General features: G+C 38.7%; 1 protein-coding gene and 1 pseudogene across 9 annotated transcripts in view; both read right to left on the bottom strand.

The window, feature by feature from the left end:
• The window catches only part of Etl4 (enhancer trap locus 4), a 900,329-nt gene that overhangs the window by 799,154 nt on the left and 81,402 nt on the right, over positions 1 to 19,773 (bottom strand). The window lies entirely within an intron of this gene.
• Positions 16,327 to 19,116, bottom strand: Gm13363 (predicted gene 13363; annotated as a pseudogene). Its single transcript, NR_002688.1, has one exon. The product of NR_002688.1 is annotated as a predicted gene 13363 (transcript).

The following is a 19,773-nucleotide window of genomic DNA, read 5'->3' as shown; positions in this document are numbered from 1 at the left end:
TCTCTCTCTCTGTGTGTGTGTGTGTGTGTGTGTGTGTGTGTGTGTGTGTGTGTATGTGTGAATACTTAATAGAATGAGGATGGCCACCAAGATTAAGCTGACAGCACATCACCCTGAAAATCACCATCAGACATGTTTGTGACTGAAAAGAATGTTGTGGTTCATGTTATACAGACCAAGAGCAAAGTAAAGGCTCCAAGAATCAGGATGTGAATACCTTAACATTTGATTTGCTAGTCTTCTTATGAAGTATACAATTTAGATTATTTTTAAATTTAGCATATCTTATCCTCAAATTTTACACATCAACTGAGCTCTACTAATATTTGCCAACATTTGAATCACACCTTTTACAATACATGATTATGATGTGAAATTCATAAAACATGAAGGGACGCATATTTTCATATTCTTTTAAAAATCCCTTATGTTGAGCTCTGCTGGTAAGCTTTACATTCAGAGGTTTAAAAAGAAAGGACTTTTTTATGAAGGAACAGAGAGAATGTAAAGTATGAGAGAAAACAAACAAATGCAGAAAAGATGAGCTAATGATGAACACAGCCATATTCTCTTCCTTACATGTGACTAAATTCTGGTCATGCTATAAGTATAAGCCACTGCCAAATTTGACCTGTAAATGTTCACAATACTTTATGCCCATTCCCTACTTGTAGTATTAGCAGAAAATTTGTCTCAAAATTGCCAAAGCCATCAGTTGAAAGAAACCAGTGCTGGGATGATTAGCTACTTTTAGTTGGTAATCCAGAATACATCTTGTGTAAGAAATAAACCCCAGCAGTGTTCTGCCCTTGAGTTTTTCCATTGTACCTGCTATGCAGTAGGCATAGCCAGACAGCTTATCTAACATAAACTTCTCAAAATATCACCAAAAGCACCACTATGCTTCTTGCACAAATTAATTGCTCATTATCAAGTAGTAGATTCTGGAGGATTGTGCATAAAAGTTCTATCATATGCTAATATTTAAATTTTACTTGCTTTCCACAAATTCAAACATCCAGCTCAGGGAAGTGGAGAAGTGGCTCAGGAACACTGTGCATCAGTAACAACAATAACAACAAATTTTTAGTATTTAAATTTTTAGTATTAGCAGGGCCTCTATACATTGGGAAATGTATATCAGGAGACAGCCTTCTTCAATTCAAACTTCCTTACACATAAAACTGCGGAAACCATCTCTAAGAAGGTACAGCAATGGCACATTATAACTGTAATGACAAAGATGCTTCAGCTCTTCCAAAGTATATCTCTTTACCCCTCTTGAGCATCTGAGGTGATCTATGAAGGTATAGAGGAAAGAAGCATTGATAGAAAGAACTGGCCCTAAGTTAAAAATATACTCATGTATGATGTCATATTAAAGGGGTATCTTTTATGTGCAACATTAGTATTGGTGGCCATAAACAGTGACTAGTGTTCTTTGTCCAATGTTATCCTTAATTCCATCCACTTCCCCCTACTCCACTGAGTTCTCAAACACCAGAGGAAAGGATACGTTCTTGCAAGCTCCTGAAGATCATAGTCAGTAGATATACAGAAGTATCATACTCACCCTGAGGAAATTGGGAGATGCCCAAGGGCCTATAGAGACTCAATAATGCAAATAAAAAGAAAGCTATTGTGTCTTCCTCCAAAGACCCTTGAAAATGAATTTTTTAGGCTAATGTTACAATATATGCACTTTCTTCCAAGGATTTTTCTCATCCCTGGTGGCCAATGTAGTAACATATCAATATTTCTATTAAGGTGAAGGTAGTCAGCTCTTGTTTCTCCCCTTTCATTTCTCTGAACTCACTAAATTTCACCTACCAGTAAAATTGTGATAAAAATGAGCCTCGATAGGAAAGATCCCTTAAGGTGAAAACCATACACCAGCTGAGGACAAGCCTAAAGGACAGCAAAAATCATGACTCAGGGTTCAGCAACTTTAGGAAAGGATCTACATAGTTTGGCAGCCTCTGGCATAGAAACATGAAAACCACCAAGTAGGAGCTTCTATGACAAGTGTTCAGAACATAGTAGGACAAGTGGCCTCATCTCCTCCATCAGCTCTATCAAAAGCAGAAAGTATGCATTGACTGATCATTCCTTAATTGACTTTGATTACTTATTTTAATCTCTGATATATAAGTGCTTATAATTAATTGTGTGTTATAAAGCAGCCTGGTTCCTGAGGCGTGTACTGATAACACATGTCAAAGCCAAATGCATATTGTGAATGGAGAATATCAGACTCTTGGGTTATTAAGGCAAAACCTTTGAGAAAGTTGGAATAGAGAAATGATGTTGCAACATTCCCACTCCTACAGGGAAATACACTTTTTATTTTGCATTGTTTGTTCTTAGTCACTCGAAGTCCTTGCTAGATATAAATTCTATGACAAGGGTGACAGTGGTTCATGCACTGTTTGGCAGCTACCCTTCTCCCCTAAGCCCCTTACAGTCCAGTCCAGGACTCCTTGTGAAAAAAAAAAAGTCAATGAAAGATTCTTGATTTAACCATCTGTACATCTCCAACATTTTTTCATTCTTTATGTCTTTTGATAATGGTCACAGTAATATTCCATTTCTACAGTCTTAAAACTGTAGCTTTACTTTTCTCACTGAAGAGGTCACCAGAGTATCTTTGTTTCTGTGTTATAGAAATAAATGTTGGGTATCTCTTAGTTTGTAGAAATAAGGAGTAGATCAAGGAACCTCACCAATGACTGGTACTATGTTAGGAATACAATAATGAGCAAAATAAGACATGATTCCTGGTACTATATGGATATACCTGATAAGAGAGATGAGAGTTAGATAAATATTGAGATCAACAGTGGTAAATGCTCTGAAATTCAAGAACAGATCTAGGATATGAAAGGGAATGAAATAAAGAGAGCATACATTTGAATTAAGGGTTCTGGGAATGCTCTGCAGGTAAAGGGATACATTGAGTAGAGTTGGCAGGTAAAGAGTTAGAAGCACAAAGCCAGAGAGATATAAAGGCCCCAAGGCAAGTAAGATGCTGGTAAATTTAAGGCTCATCCAGAGCTATGGTTTCTCCTGGCATCCTGAGCATTTCAGTTCTTCTACTTGCTAATTCTTACTAACCCATGCACTTTAATTGCTTCCTTCTATGCACACAGGTCTTCCCTCTTCTCCAGCTCTCAGTTTCCCACTAATGCTATACCAGGTATCCATGGCCCCTGGTTGCAAAGACAATGAGCAATTCTGAAATACAGCTCTTGATGTGGTTGCTGCATTTTGTGCAGCTTGCTGCCTCTTCCTCTGTGACACTTTCTCCTCCCTATATATCCCATCGCCAAGCACTTCCTTTCTTGGTCATAAAATTTTGCTCAATAACTCACTGAAAGCAATACAGAAAAACACAGGTAAACAGGTTAAGGAATTGAATAAAGTGATCCAAGACTTAAAAGTGGAAGTAGAAACAATAAAGAAAACAAAAATGAATGCAAACTTGGAAATGGGAAACCTAGGAAAGAGGTCAGGAATTACAGATGTAAGTATTACCAAGAGAATATAAGAGATAGAAGAGAGAATCTCCAGTGTAGAAGATACAGTAGAAGAGATTGACACAACTGTCAAAGAAAATTCAAAACATAAAAAACTCCTAACACAAAGCATCCAGGAAATTCAGGATACAATGAAAAGACCAAATCAAGAATAATCAGAATAGAGGAGAACGAAGACTTCCAGCTCAAAAGACCTGAAGATGTCATCAACAAAATCATAGAGGAAAACTTCCCTAACCCAAAGAAAGGGATGGCCATAAAGGTACAAGAAGCCTATAGAACACCAAATAAATGGGACCATAAAAGAAAATATTCTTGTCACATAATTATCAAAAACCTAAATGCACAGAGCAAAGAAAGAATATTAAAAGCTGCAAGAGAAAAAGGCCAAGTACCATACAGAGGTAGATCTATAAGAATTACACCTGACTTCTCAACAGAGACTATGAAAACAAGAAGAGCCTGATCAGAGGTCATGCAGACTCTTAGAGAACACAAATGCAAACCCCAGGTTACTATACCCAGCAAAACTCTCAATCAACATAGATGGAGAAACAAAAATATTCCAGAACAAAACCAAATTCAAACAGTATCTATCTACCAACAGAGTCCTATAGAGGATTCTGGAAAGAAAACTCCAACACAAGGAAGGTGCCTGCACCAAAGAAAGAACAAAATATTAAGCATGTCACAACAAAGCCAAAAGCAGAGAGCTACAAGCACATAAAGCCACCTACAAAAACAAACATATTAGGAACCAACAGTCACCTCTCTTTAATATCTCTCAAAATTAATAGACTCAACTAACATATAAAAAGACATAAGCTAACAGACTGGATATGCAAACAAAATCCAGCATTTTGCTGCATACAAGAAACACGCCTCAGTAACAAAGACAGATACTATCTCAGAATAAAAGGGTGGAAAAAGGTCTTCCACGCAAATGGTCCCAAGAAACAAGCAGGAGTTGCCATCCTAATATCCAATAAAATAGACTTTCAACCAAAAGTTATCAAGCATGATGAAGAAGGACACTTCATAATCATCAAGGGAAAAATCCACCAAGAGAAAGTCTCAATTCTGAACATCTATGCCCCAAATGCAAGGGCATCCACATTCATAAAAGAAACTTTACTAAAACTCAAAACACACATTGAACCCCACACAATAATAGTTGGAGATTTCAACACCGCACTCTCACCAACGGAAAGGTCATTGAAACAGGACGAAACAGAGACACAGTGAAACTAAAAGAGGTTATGAACCAAATGGATTTAACAGAACTAAATGGAGACACAGTGAAACTAAACAAAGTTATGAAACAAATGGATTTAACAGATATCTACTGAACATTTCACCCTAAAACAAAAGAATACAACTTCTTCTCAGCACCTCATGGTACCTTCTCCAAAATGACCATATCATTGGTCACAAAACAACCCTCAACAGATACAAGAAGATTGAAATAATACCATGCATCCTACCAGATCACCATGGCCCAAGGCTTGTTTTCAATAACAGCAAAAACTATAGAAAGCCCACATACATGTGGAAACTGAACAACTCTATACTCAATGATAACTTGGTCAGGGAAGAAAGAAAGAAAGAAAGAGAGAGAGAGAAAGAAAGAAAGAAAGAAAGAAAGAAAGAAAGAAAGAAAGAAAGAAAGAAAGAAAGAGAAAGAAATTAAATACTTCCTGGAATTTAATGAAATTGTTGACACATCATACCCAAACTTATGGGACACAATGAAAGCAGTGCTAAGAGGAAAGTTCATAGCACTAAATGCCCTAGTAAAGAAACTGGAGAGGACTTACACTAAAAACTTAACAGCAAACCTGAGAGCTCTAGAACAAAAAGAGGCAAAGTCACCCAAGAGGAGTAGAAGGCAGAAAGTAGTCAAACTCAGGGCCTAAGTCAGTCAAATAGAAACAAAGAAAACAATACAAAGAATCAGAAAAACCAAAGGCTGGTTCTTTGAGAGAATCAACAAGATAGACAAATCCCTAGCCAAACTAAGTACAGGGCCAAGAGGCAGTATCCAAATTAATAAAATCAGAATGAAAAGGGAGACATAACAACAGATTGGGAGAAATTAAAAAAACCTTCAGATCCTACTACAAAAGCCTATACTCAATAAAACTGGAAAATCTAGGTGAAATGGATGATTTTTCTAGACAGATACCACATAACAAAAGTAAATCAAAAGCAAATTAACTAAACACGCCAATATCACACAAGGAAATATAAGAAATCATTAAAAACCTCCCAACAACAACAACAACAAAAGTCCAGTGCCAGACAGATTTAGTGGAGAATTCTACTAGACTTTCAAAGAAGACCTGATACCAATTTTCTTGAAATGATTCCATAAAATAGAAACAGAAGGAACACTACATAACTCATCCTATGAAGCCACAATTACTCTGATACCTAAACCACACAAGGACCCAACCAAAAAAGAGAACTTCAGACCAATCTCCCTTATGAATATCAATGCAAAAATACTCAATAAAGTTCTTGCAAATCGGATCCAAGAACACATCAAAACCATCATTCACCATGATCAAGTAAGGTTCATCCCAGGGATGCAAGGTTGGTTTAATATACAAAAATCCATTAATGTAATCTACTATATAAACAAAGTCAAAGAAAATAATCATATGATCATCTCCTTAGATACAGAAAAAGCATTTGACAAAATACAACACCCCTTCATGTTAAAAATATTGGAGACATCAGGAATTCAAGGCCCATACCTAAACATAATAAAAGCAATTTACTGCAAACCAACAGCCAATATCAAATTAAACTGAGACATACTTGAAGCAATCCCACTGAACTCAGGGACAAGACAAGGATGCCCACTTTCCCCATATCTATTCAATATACTACTCTAAGTGTTAGCTAGAATGGCAAGACAACAAAAAGAGATCAAGAGGATATAAATTGGTAAAGAAGAAGTAAAGGTATCACTATTTGCCGATGATATGAGATCTTGTATCCCGGGTCCCTCAGAGACCAGTCTGCACAGGAGCGCCTACGAACTGCAGAAGCAACATAGCTGCTGGGACAGGCCTGGTTTCGGGCCTTCATCTTCAGCCAGGAAGCAGATTTGAGCTCCAGACATCTGCGCTCCTTCCCTGTCAGAGGAGAGGTGGCCTGCAGAAAGTACTCTGACCACTGAGACTTAGGAGAGATTTGGACTCCCAGGAGTGCTGACAGAGGCTAACACAGGAGGAACAAGCTCCAGCTGGAGACAGCTATAACAACTAATGCCAGAGATGACCAGATAGTGAAAGGCAAATTTAAGAATCTTACTAACAGAAACCAAGACAGCTCACCATCATCAGAACCCAGTACTCCCACCTCAGCAAGTCCTGGTTCCCCAGCAGACCTGAAAAGCAAGATTTGGATTTAAAATCGTATCTCATGATGCTGGTAGAGGATTTTAAGAAGGAAATTAATAACTCCCTTAAAGAAATACAGGAGAACACTGCTAAACAGGTAGAAGCCCTTAAAGAAGAAGCAGATGATATGATAGTACACATAAGCAACCCCAAAAATTCTACCTGAGAACTTCTCCAGCTGATAAAAAAACTTCAGCAAAGTGGCAGGATATAAAGTTAACTCAAATAAATCAGTAGCCTTCCTTTGTACAAAGGACAAACAGGCTGACTAGTGTAGAGGAATTGAGGGCTGGGAGGTGGGAGTGGGTGGGTGGGTAGAGGAACACCCTCATAGAAGCAGAAGGAGGGAAGATGTGATAGGTTGTTTCCAGGAGGGAGGGAAACTGGGAAAAGGAATAACATTTAAATATAAATAAAATATCCAATTAAAAAATTAGGGAAACAACTCCCTTCACAATAATCATAAATAATATAAAATATCTTGGGGCAACTCTAACCAAACAAGTGAAAGAACTGTATGACAATAACTTCAAATCTCCCAAGAAAGAAATCGAAGAAGATCTCAGAAAATGGAGAGATCTCCCATGCACATAGATTGGCAGAATTAACATAGTAAAAATGACCATCCTACCAAAGGCAATCTATAGATTCAATGAAATCCCCATCAAAATCCCAACACAATTCTTCAAAGACATGGAAAACACAATTCTCAAATTCATCTGGAAAGGCAAAAATCCCAGGATAGCAAAAACAATTCTTAACAATAAAAGAACAGCTTGGGGAATCACCAACCCTGACCTCAAGCTTTACTACAGAGCAATAGTGATAAAAACTGCATGGCATTGGTACAGAGACAGACATGTTGCTCAGTGGAATAGAATTGAAGACCCAGAAATAAAACCACACACTTATGGTCACTCTATTTTTGACAAAGATGCCAAAAGTATACAATGGAAAAAAAGAAAGCATCTTCAATAAATGGTGCTTGTCTAACTGGCTGTCTGTATATAGAAGAGTAAATATAGACCCATATTTGTCACCTTGTACAAAGCTCAAGTCCAGTTGGATCAAGGACCTCAACATAAAACCAGATACACTCAATCTAATAGAAGAGAAAGTGGGAAAGAGCACTGAAATCATTGGCATAGGGGAAAAGTTCTAAACAGAACTCCAATGGCTCATGCTCTAAGAGCAAGAATTGATAAATGGGACCTCATGAAACTGGAAAGCTTCTGTAAGGCAAAGGAAAAGACAAATCGGCAACCTGCAAATTGGGAAAAAAACTTCACTAACCCCCATATCCCATAGAGGGCTAATATCAAATATATATAAAGAACTCAAGAAGTTAATTACCAAAATACAAAACAACCCAATCAAAACATGGGGTATAGAACTAAACTGAGAATTCACAGCTAATGAATCTCTAATGGCTGAAGAGCAACTAAAGGAACATTCAAAGTCCTTAGTGATCAGAGAAATGCAAATCAAAATGAACCTGAGATTCCACCTTACACCAGTTAGAATGGCTAAGATCAAAACCTCAGGTGACAACACATGTTGGAAAGGATATGCAGAAAGAGGAACACTCCTCCACTGCTGGTGGGATTGCAAACTGGTACAACCATTCTGGAAATCAATCTGGAGGTTCCTCAGATAGATCTATCTGAAGACCCAGCTATACCACTCCGGGAAATATACCCAAAAGTTGCTGCACCATGCCACAGGGTCACATGTTCCATTATGACAATAGCAGCCTTATTTGTGAAACCAGAAGCTAGAAACAACCTAGATGTTCCATGACAGAATAATGGATACAAAAATTGTGGTTCATTTTCACAATGGAATACTACTCAGCTATTAAGAACAAGAACATTCTGAGTTTTGCAGGCAAATGGATGGAACTAGAAAATATCATCCTGACTGAGAGTGAGGTAACTCAGACCCAAAGGATACGCATGATATGGACTCACTACTAAGTGGATATTAGCCAAAAAGAAAAAGAAAAAAAGTACAGAATATCTAAGATATAGTCCACAGAACTCAAAAAGATCATCAAGCTGAAGTGCCTCACTGAGTGAGGACAACTCAGTGCCAGTTGGGAGAGAGAAGAAAGCAATCACAAGTGGAGAGGGAGGGAGGGACTTGGAAGGGAAAGTGGATGGGGTGGGGGAGTGGCAGGAAGGAGGTGAACCTGATCTGGTATTGAGTGAGGGAAAAGGACTGAGGACCAGCAGAAAGAATGGAAACAAGCAACCACAGGAAATAGGAGGTTGGGGGACCATCCAGAATGCACCAGAGACCTGGGAGGTGAGAGACTCTCATGACTCAAAGGGAGGGACCATAGATGAAATGCCCTACAGTAGGGAGAGGGAACTTCTAGAGACCACCTCCAGCAGAAAAACAGGTCATCAGTTGATGGATGGGTTGCTATCCCACAGTCACAACTCTGACCCATAATTGTTTCTGTCTGAAAGAATTACAGGGATGTAGAGGAGCCTGAGGAAAAAAAGGTTCAGAAACAGGCCCAAAGTGGGATCCAGTTCAAGGAGAGGTCCCAAGGCCTGACACTATTACTGAGGCTATGGAGCACTCACAAAAAAGGGACCTATCATGACTGCCCTCCAAAATACCTAGCAACCAAACTGAAAGAGTCAGATGCAGATATTTGCACCCAGCCAATGGAAAGAAACAGCTGACCCCTGTTGTTGAATTAGGGAAGGCTGAAAGAAGCTGAGGAGAAGGGTGATCCTGTAGGAGGACCAACAATCTCAATAAATCTGGACCCCCGATATTTCTCAAGCACTGGACCACCAAACAATGTGCACCCCCTGATATGGGCCCCCAACATACATACAGTAGAGGACTTCCAGCTCTGGTTTAATTCAGAGATGATGCACCTAACCCTCAAGAGACTGGAGGCCCCAGGGAGTTTAGAGGTCAGGTGGGGTGGGGGTGGAGACACCCACGTGGATATAGGGGGTGGGAGGAGGTATGGGATGTGGAACAGTCAGAGGGTGGTTGGGGGGATAAAATATGGAGTGTAAAAATAAATTAATTTTTTAAAAATTACAAAAAAAAACCACATGGTTTTCCGTTTGTCATCTGACTTAAACTTCCTAGAGGGAAACACAATTTAAATAAAAGACTTCACTCAGTCTGGTGTTATTATGCACATTCTCTATTGTTAGCCACCTGTGACTACCATTTGTGGCTGTCAATTTGACTACTTATAAAATTAACTAAAACCCAAACTCTGGGTGTACCTGCGAGGTATACATAACTGAGAATGTTTTCCTAATGATTTAATTTAGAAGTGGAAAGACCCACTTTTAATCCAGATCTTTTGAGACAGGAAGTCAAACCTTTGATTTTGGGCCACATCTTTTCCTGGATGCCTATATAGCGTGGTCTTCAACTTCAAGTGTTGCAGTGGTAATGCAACTCTTTAACACGTTCCTCATGTTGTGGTAACCTTCAACCATACAATTATTTTTATTGCCACTTCAAATCTATAATTTGGCTACTGTTATGAATTGTGTGTGCTTTCCAATTGTCTTAGGTGACCTCTGTGAAAGAGACCCAAGGGGATGTTGACCCACAGGTTAAGAACCATTGCTATGTAAGGCCATGGAAAAGGAAAGCTTGCTCTTTGCCTGCTTGCTCCTCTCTCTCTCTCTCTCTCTCTCTCTCTCTCTCTCTCTCTCTCTCTCTCTGTGTGTGTGTGTGTGTGTGTGTGTGTGTGTCTCTGGATAAATTGTAGGTCAAAGGCTTTGTAGCTGTGTTGGTCTTCCAGTCCCATCACTTGAGGCCTGTCCTGGTTATGGAAGATGACTGGTTCAGGCTCCATGTCCCCCATTAGTACGATTCTTTGCTAGGCTTATGCTCAAAGATTCCACACAGTTTCCATTTTATTAGGTTCCTACCTCACCCCTAAAATGCATCCCCCAATTCCAGTCGTTTCTTTCAGTATTTTCTCCTCCCCAATACCTGATCCCTCCTATCCCCAATCTCCCATCAAAAAATATTTTCTTTTCCCTTCCCAGGGAGATCTTTGCATCTGACATTAAGCAATCCTTGTTACTTAGCCAGTCTGGGTCTGTGTATTATAGCATGACTATCCTTTACTTTATAACTAATATCTATTTGTGAGTGGATAAATACCATGTTTGTTTTTCTGGGTATGGGTCACCTCACTTAGCGTGATTTTTTTCTAGTTCCTCTTGTACATTTAGTGTTTTTTAAACAGCGGAGTGTAAATGTACTACATTTGCTTTACCCATTCTTCAGTTGACAGACATCTAGTTTGTTTCCAGTTCTGGCTAATATGAATAAAGCTACTATGAACATAGTAGAGTAAGTGTCCTTGTAGTAGAATGGAGCATCTTTGAGTATATGCTGGGTTTACTTTCGGCCATCAGTGGAAAGAGAGGCCCATTAGTCGTGCAAACTTTATATGCCTTGGTACAGGGGAACGCCAGGGCCAAGAAGTGGGAGTGGGAGGGTGGGGGAGTGGGTGGGAGAGCATGTGGGGGACTTTTGGGATAGCATTGGAAATGTAACTGAAATAAATACCTAATTAAAAGAAAAAGACAAATGCATCTGAATATCATGATTTACCAATTGTGAGAGGTAACAGATTTGGTGACTCTATATACAAAACTTTGACAATTTGTGGAAAAAATAAGGAAAACAATGACACTAGTTGGTTGCTCTTAGTATCTCTGAATAAACTGATAAAAGAACTAAATGAGTTCTATGATAAAATGAACCAACTTTTAGCATGCCAGAATACAAGGAATGGCAACAGTGAACTAAGTAACAAACTTGATAAGATCTAGATGCTCATAAACAATCTAATGGTTTCTAAGTCTTTCTTGGAAGAGAATCTTCTCTCCAGCAGCCACAGAACTCAAGTTGTGAAAAATAAAACTGTGGGATAAGCTGGGCAGTGGTGGTGCATGCCCTTAACCCCAGTACTTGGGAGGCAGAGGAGGGCAAATTTCTGAGTTTGAGGCCAGCCTGGTCTACACAGTGAATTCCAGGACAGGCAAGGCTACACAGAGAAACTCTGTCTCAGAAAAAAAACCAACCAAACAAAAAGCAACAACAACAAAAACAAACAGCAACAACAAAAACCAAATCTGAAGAATATATAATCATTATTATAAGATTGGCAGAATTACAAGAAAAATTCAAGTTCCAGCCTTGGAGAGTGTCAGCAGATAAAGTAATGGAATTGATTGGTAAAGAAATGGATTTGTTACTTGGAATGGAGAGATTTGGGAGTATCCTATTGAGAAGTTAAGATTATCAAGGGTTTATCTCTCACAAGGAAGTAGTTTTAATGAAAACCAAACATTTGATAATGGGTAACCAAGTCACCATGTGATCTTAGCTACCCACCATGAGTTAGCTACTCACCAAGTCATGATGTAGGGACATTCCCAGCAGCAATCCATTATCCAATGGAAGTGAGATAGATAGATAGATAGATAGATAGATAGATAGATAGATAGATAGATAGATAGATAGATAGATAGGTAGAAAGATAGATAGATAGATAGATAGATAGATAGATAGATAGATAGATAGATAGATAGATAGATAGATAGATAGACAGACATGAGAATTATCAGGTCCCGAGGGCCTATAGTTTCTACTCCAATTGCAGTGCCATCTGTTGCCAATCATGCACATGTAGCCTTATGAAGTGTGCCCCATGATCAGTTGACTGAAGAGAAGACTAGGGACTGGTTTATTCATGGCTCTGCACATTATGCAGGCACCACCCAGAGGTGCACAGCTGCAGCACTGCATCACCTTTCTGGGTCAACCCTGAAAGATATTGGGAAATTTTCACAGTGGGCAGATCTTTGAAAAACACATGGTCATATTTTTTTTGAAAGGAGTAATGAACATATGTGTGATTGTTCACTGCTTCATGAATCAATGGACTGGCTGCATGATCAGGGACATGGAAAGAGCATAATTGGAAAATTGGTGAGAAAAACATTTAGGGAAGAAATACATGAATAGAGCTTTGCAAATGGGTAAAGAATGTGAAGATCTATATCCATGAAAATGCTTATCAAAAGGTGGCTTCAGCAAAAAGAAGCTCAGTAATTAAGTAGATAGGATGACCCATTCTATGAACAGTTAACCTCTTTCCACAGCTATCTCTATCATTGCTGAGTGACCTGATGAAAAAAGAGGCCATGGTGGCAGACATCGAGGTTATGTATGGACTCGCCAAGGCAGACCTGGCTATATCTAGTGCTAAAAGCAGAGACCTACACTGATCCCCAAATATAGCACCATTCCTTGGGTTCACAGGTCTGTTAGTTGGTGGAAGACTGATAACACTGGACTTATTGCTTACCTCTTCGTCCTTACTGGAGTAGATATTTATTCTGGTTATGGAATTGTCTTTCTCTCACATAATGCTTCTGCCAAAAGCAACATCCATGTACTAACAGAATGCCATATCTGTTGTCATGTTATTCAACACATTATTGCTCTGAATAAGAAATTCACTTTAAACATAGAAGTGAGACAGTGGGCACACAATTATTGAATCCACTGATCTTGCCCCTTTGCTTACCATCTTTTATTTAATGCATATACATTGTACAAATTACTGTGTTCTTTTTAATTAGATGTGTTCTTTTTTATTAGATAATTTTATGTACATTTCAAATGTTATCCCCTTTCCTAGTTTCCCCTCTGAAAATCCCCTATTCCCCTCACTCCTCTCCCTGCTCACCAACCCACCCACTCCTGCTTCCTGGTCCTGGCATTCCCCTATACAGGGGAATAGAACCTTCACAGGACTAAGGGCCTCTCCTCCCATTGATGACTGAATACACCATCCTTGGCTACAAATGCAGCTAGAGCCATGAGTCCTACCATGTGTACTCTTTGGCTGGTGGTTTAGTTCCAGGGAGCTCTGGGGTACTGGTTAGTTCATATTGTTGTTCCTCCTAGGGGGATTGCAAATCCCTTCAACTCCTTGGGTATTTTCTCTAGCTACTTCATTGGGGACCCTGTGCTCAGGCCAATGGATGGCTGTGAGCATCCACTTCTGTATTTGTCAAGCACTGTCAGAGCTTCTCAGGAGACAGCTATATCAGGCTCCTGTCAGCAAGCTCTTGTTGGCTTCCACAAAAGTATCTGGGTTTGGTGGTTGTATATGGGATGGATTATCAGGTAGGGTAGTCTCTGGATGGTCATTCCTTCAATATCTGCTCCATACTTTGTCTCTGTAACTCCTTCCATGGGTACTTTATTCCTCTTTCTAAGAAGAATCAAAGTAGCCAAATTTGGGACTTCCTTCTTCTTGAGGTTCATGTGTTTTATGAATTGTATCTTGGGTATTTCGAGCTTCTGGGCTAGTAAACACTTATCAGTGAGTCCATATCATGTGTGTTCTTTTGTGATTTGGTTACCTCACTCAGGATGATATCCTCCAGATCCATCCATTTGCCTAAGAATTTTATAAATTCATTTTTTAAATTGCTGTGTAGTACTCCATTGCGCAGATGTACCACATATTTTTTTGTATCATTCCTCTGTTGAAGGACATCTGGGTATTTCCAAGCTTCTGTCTATAATAAATAAGGCTGCTATGAACATAGTGGAGCATGTGTCCTTATTACATGTTGGAACATCTTCTGGGTATATGCCCAAGAGTGGTATAGCTGTTTCCTTAGGTAGAACTATTTCCAATATTCTGAGGAACCACCAAACTGATTTCCAGAGTGGTGGTACCACTTGAAATCCCACCAGCAATGGAGAAGCATTTCTCTTTCTCCACATACTCACCAGCATCTGCTGTCACCTGAATTTTTGATCTTAGCCATTCTGACTGGTGTGAGGTGGAATCTCAGGGATGTTTTGATTTACATTTCAATGATGACTATGAATGTTGAACACATGTTAGGTGCTTGTCAGCAGTTTGGTACTCCTCAGTTGAGAATTCTTGTTTAGCTCTGTATCCCATTTTTAATAGGGTTATTTGGTTTTCTGGAGTTTAACTTCTTCAGTTCTTTGTATATATTGGATATTAGCCCTCTATCAGATTTAGGATTGTTAAAGATCTTTCCCTAATTTGTTGGTTGCCTTTTTGTCTTATTGACAGTGTCCTTTGCCTTTCAGAAGCTTTGAAATTTTATGAGGTCCCATTTGTCAATTTTTGATCTTACAGTACAAGCTATTGGTGTTCTGCTCAGGAATTTTTCCCCTGTGGTCATATCTTTGAGGCTCTTCCCACTTTCTCCTCTATAAGTTTCAGTGTCTCTGGTTTTATGTGGAGTTCCTTGATCCACTTGGACTTGAGCTTTGTACAAGTAGATAAGAATGGATCAATTCAAATTCTTCTACATGATAACTGCCAGTTGAGCCAGCACCATTTGTTGAAAATGCTGTCTATTTTCCACTGGATGATTTTAGCTACTTTGTCAAAGATCAGGGGATCATAGGTGTGTGGGTTCATTTCTGAGTCTTCAGTTCAATTCCATTGACCTACCTGTCTGTCACTGTACCAATATAATGCAGTTTTATCACATTTGCTCTGTAGTACAGCTTGAGGTCAGGGATGGTTATTCCTCCAGAAGTTCTTTTATTGTTGAGAATAGTTTTTGCTATCCTAGGTTTTCTGTTTTTCCAGATGAATTTGCAAATTGCTGCTTCTAACTCTGCGAAGAATTGAGTTGGAATTTTGATGGGGATTACATTGAATCTGTATATTGCTTTCAGCAAGATGACCATTTTTGCTATATTAGTACTGCCAATCCATGAGCATGGGAGATCTTTCCATCTCCTGAGATCTTCTTTGAATTTTTTCTTCAGAGACTTGAAGTTCTTATCATACACATCTTTCACTTGTTTAGGTAGAGTCACACCAAGGTACTTTATATTATTTGTGACTCTTGGTAAGGGTATTGTTTCCCTAATTTCTTTCTCATCCTGTTTATCCTTTGTGTAGAGAAAGGTCACTGATTTGTTTAAGTTAATTTTATATCCAGTTACTTTGCTAAAGTTGTTTATCAGGTTTAGGAGTTTTATGGTGGAATTTTGGAGTCACTCATGTATACTGTCATATCATCTGCAAATAGTGATATTTTGACTTCTGTCTCTCCTATCTGTATCCTTTTGATCTCCTTTTGTTATTTAATTGCTCTGGCTAGGCCTTCAAATACTATATTGAGTAGGAAGGGAGAGAGTGGCCAGCCTTATCTAGTTCCTGATTTTAATGGGATTGCTTCAAGTTTCTCTCCATTTAGTTTGATGTTAGCTACTGGTTTGATGTATACTGCTTTTACTATGTTTATGTACAGTCCTTAAATTTCTGATATTTCTAAGACTTTTTTTTTCAGATTATTGAAAGTTAAAATTTATTAAGCCATCATGTGCCAAATACTCAGGTTCAAATTAATTTCAAAATATATACAGGCATGTAATGAACTTAAAAATGAGAAAACTGGTCTGGAAATTGCAGAGCTACAAGTGACTGATGGAACTGAACTGAAAAATCTAGATCATCTATTACAAACTGTTTCCCCTCGGTGCCCAACATTCAACTGATTCACAATTATCTAGACCTTTAAAGAGAAACTTTTAATAAAAAGCACTTGGCAACCCTAACAATTTTTTCCATAAATTGAAATGATATTAACTGAATCCATTGTTTTCTACAAATTAAGTTAATTTTAGGCAAAAGTGTCCTCAGTGACGAATGCGTTTCATCATTTATTTAGATGTTGAAGCTCTCGTACTAAGTTTTTACAAGCTGGTGAACACTGACAAACTATTTCTCCCACAGAACTATAACCACACATTCCCAGACAGTATAAATATATGGTTGAACTAACTTTAATACACATCACCATTTTATCGATTACATAATAAAACAAATGATCAAGTATCCAATTATTAAGTTACATAGCTCAAAAGGCGTATAAAACATTTCTGCTCAGTTCACTAGCAGATCCATCCCACTTTGTCTTTTTTGCAAGAGATTGGGAAGAGGAAAGCCATAATTCAAACAAGCTGGAAAACTTCTGATAGGTATGGAAAACACAAAAATTTCAGAAATTTTGATTAAGAATTGGTTAGCTACAACAATGTATCTCTATGTCTTAAAAATATTTACTAAATTAAAGAGCATACTCTACATGTTCTGCACATGACAAAGGCAACATATTACTAAAAATATTTAATAGCCTCCTCTCGTTTCTTTTTCAGGCCCTCCCTGCTAGGTTGCACTTCTGAGTGCAAACATTAAATTAACTATAAGGCTTTTTGTCTGGAGACATTGTTGAAGATATGTGCTTCTGTAACAAAGTTGATTTTCAAACAGAGGTTTCCCAAAACAAAACAAAATGAGACAGACATATTAAATAATCAGCGCAAGACTTAGTTAAAAAAAAAAATAAAAAAATAAAGGATGGCTAAGCAAACCTGACGTATTCTGGCATAAGTGTGGGAGATGTAAACAGAGTGAGCAGGCAGATAACGAGAGAAGCCCTGCAGTGTTTGAAATGACTGAAGGAATACACCATGGATGGTCTAGCGTTCTCAGTTCCTGCAATTTTGGTTCTGTATGATGCTAAAAATATACAAGTATTGTGCTGGGTATTTTGGCACCTAATCCTTCTAAATTCCTTATAGACTAATAATATTCTGGCACAGGAGTACATTTAATGACATAACTCAATACCTTATTTTAGGAAAGGTCAATTGGTACAAATAATAAGCACATTTTAAATGCTGACCAGCAAAAATCTTTTGCTAAGTGTCCAAACATGTTGATCATAGCCCAAATATAGAGGTTGCAATTCTGTCAAACTTGTTGCCTGGTAAGACTGGTTTTTCAGTATTCCTGTGGAGCTGCAGTAGACTTATTCAGTAAGCCGACACATTGGGTAATATGCATGACAAATCAGGTCCCATCTGAAGTTCCACTTCCAAGGCAATGGCATCAGGCACCCCAGTTTTATTGAATACAACAGTTGTTTCTATGACCATTGGAATCCTTGAAGCGGAGCTGCATTTTCGGACGGTACTTCTCCAGATACAAAAGTTGCTTGCTGTTAAAAGCTCCATGCCGCTTTTGTCTTATGAATTGTACTGCATCTTCATATTTCATTCCACCTTCAATTAATGCTAGGGCAACAAGCACTGGAGCTCTGCCAAGGCCTGCGACACAATGGACAGCAATACAGCAACCAGGTTCTTCACGAAACTTAATCTTCACAAGACTTAGCCAGTCATCGACAATCTGGTTGGATGGTGGTGCACCATCATCAAAAGGCCAGTCAAGAACATGAATGCCTTCTTTCTCCACAAGAGTAGTGTCGTAAGTTGCTTCACATACTCTTACTATTGTGGTAACTCCATACTTCTTAAGTTCCTCTATAAATTTGTTTAAGGTCGCATTGGTTGGATTGTGTGTAATAAGAAATCGCATGTTCTTGTATGTGACTTCCACAGGAGCAGGGCGGTTCATTCGAGCCATGTTAATTTAGTTTAAAAAAAAAAAAAACACCCAATAGGGTTATGAAAGAATTAAAAAATTGAATACAGAAATGATTTAAAACCAAAACAGGAAAAAAAAAAAACAAAACCAAAAAACAACCTGAAGTCTACTTCAATATTCAATATACTCCACTTGAAATTCTCAGTGCTTGAGTAGAATTGGGAGAAACGGGCACTGAAATGAACCTCCTAACAAGAAGCAGTGATTCTTCAATCCAGTAATACTGAGGCAATACAAAGGAAGTGCACTGAGGTTTACCCCATCCAGGTCTGAGCTCTTGTCAAATGCTCTGCAGATTTCAATTCAACACGCCTGTGTCCAGGTTATCCACTCTTATGGGGGTTTCTTGGTGGAGTAGTAATGAATTTCTACAGTTCACTTGTCTGCATAGAGGTCGTGCTGTGCCTGGCAATAATCTCCACTGCCCTTCAGAAACTCCATAAATGTGTGACCGAGAACACCACAGAACTGAGGAATATGTCTACTCATTGAAGATTGTGGCCTAATCATACAGCCGGTCCCGAGGCGGCGCAGGAGGCGGCGGCAGGGCAGGCGGCGGTGGGCGTCGCGGGGCGGCGGCGGGGATGCAGGCGGCGGGGGCACCAGACGACCATGCAGTGAGCTGCCCGAGGACCTAAGACTTTTATCATGAAGGGATGTTGGTTTTGTTAAATGCTTTTTCAGAATCCAATGAGATGATCATATAGTAGTTTTCTTTGAGTTTATTTATATAGTGGATTATATTGATAGGTTGCCATATGTTGAACCATCCCTTCATCCCCGGGATGAAGCCTACTTGATCATGATGAATGATTGTTTTGATGTGTTCTTGGATTTGGTTTGCGAGAAATTTATTATTTTTCATCAATATTCATAAGGGAAATTAGTCTGAAGTTCTCTTTCTTTGTTCAATCTTTGTTTAGGCTTCCGAGTAATTGTGGCTTCATAGAATGAGATCAGTAGAGTACCTTCAGTTTCTGTTTTGTGGAATAGTTTGAGGAGTATTGGTGTTAGGTCTTCTTTGAAGGTCTGGTAAAACTCTGCACTAAACCCATTTGTTCCTGGGCTTTTTTCTTTTTCTTTTTCTTTTTGGTTTGGAGATTATTAATGACTGCTTCTACTTCTTTATGGGATATAGGACTGTTTAGATTTTAAAATCTAATCCTGATTTAATGTTGGTACCTGGTATCTGTCTAGAAAATTGTCCATTTCATCCAGGTTTTCCATTTTTGTTGAGTATGGCCTTTTGTAGTAGGATCTGATGATATTTTGGATTTCCTCAGATTCTGTT

This window comes from Mus musculus, chromosome 2, assembly GCF_000001635.26.
Source record: "Mus musculus strain C57BL/6J chromosome 2, GRCm38.p6 C57BL/6J".
NCBI lineage: Eukaryota > Metazoa > Chordata > Mammalia > Rodentia > Muridae > Mus > Mus musculus.
This window is presented reverse-complemented; position numbering and strand designations above follow the sequence as displayed.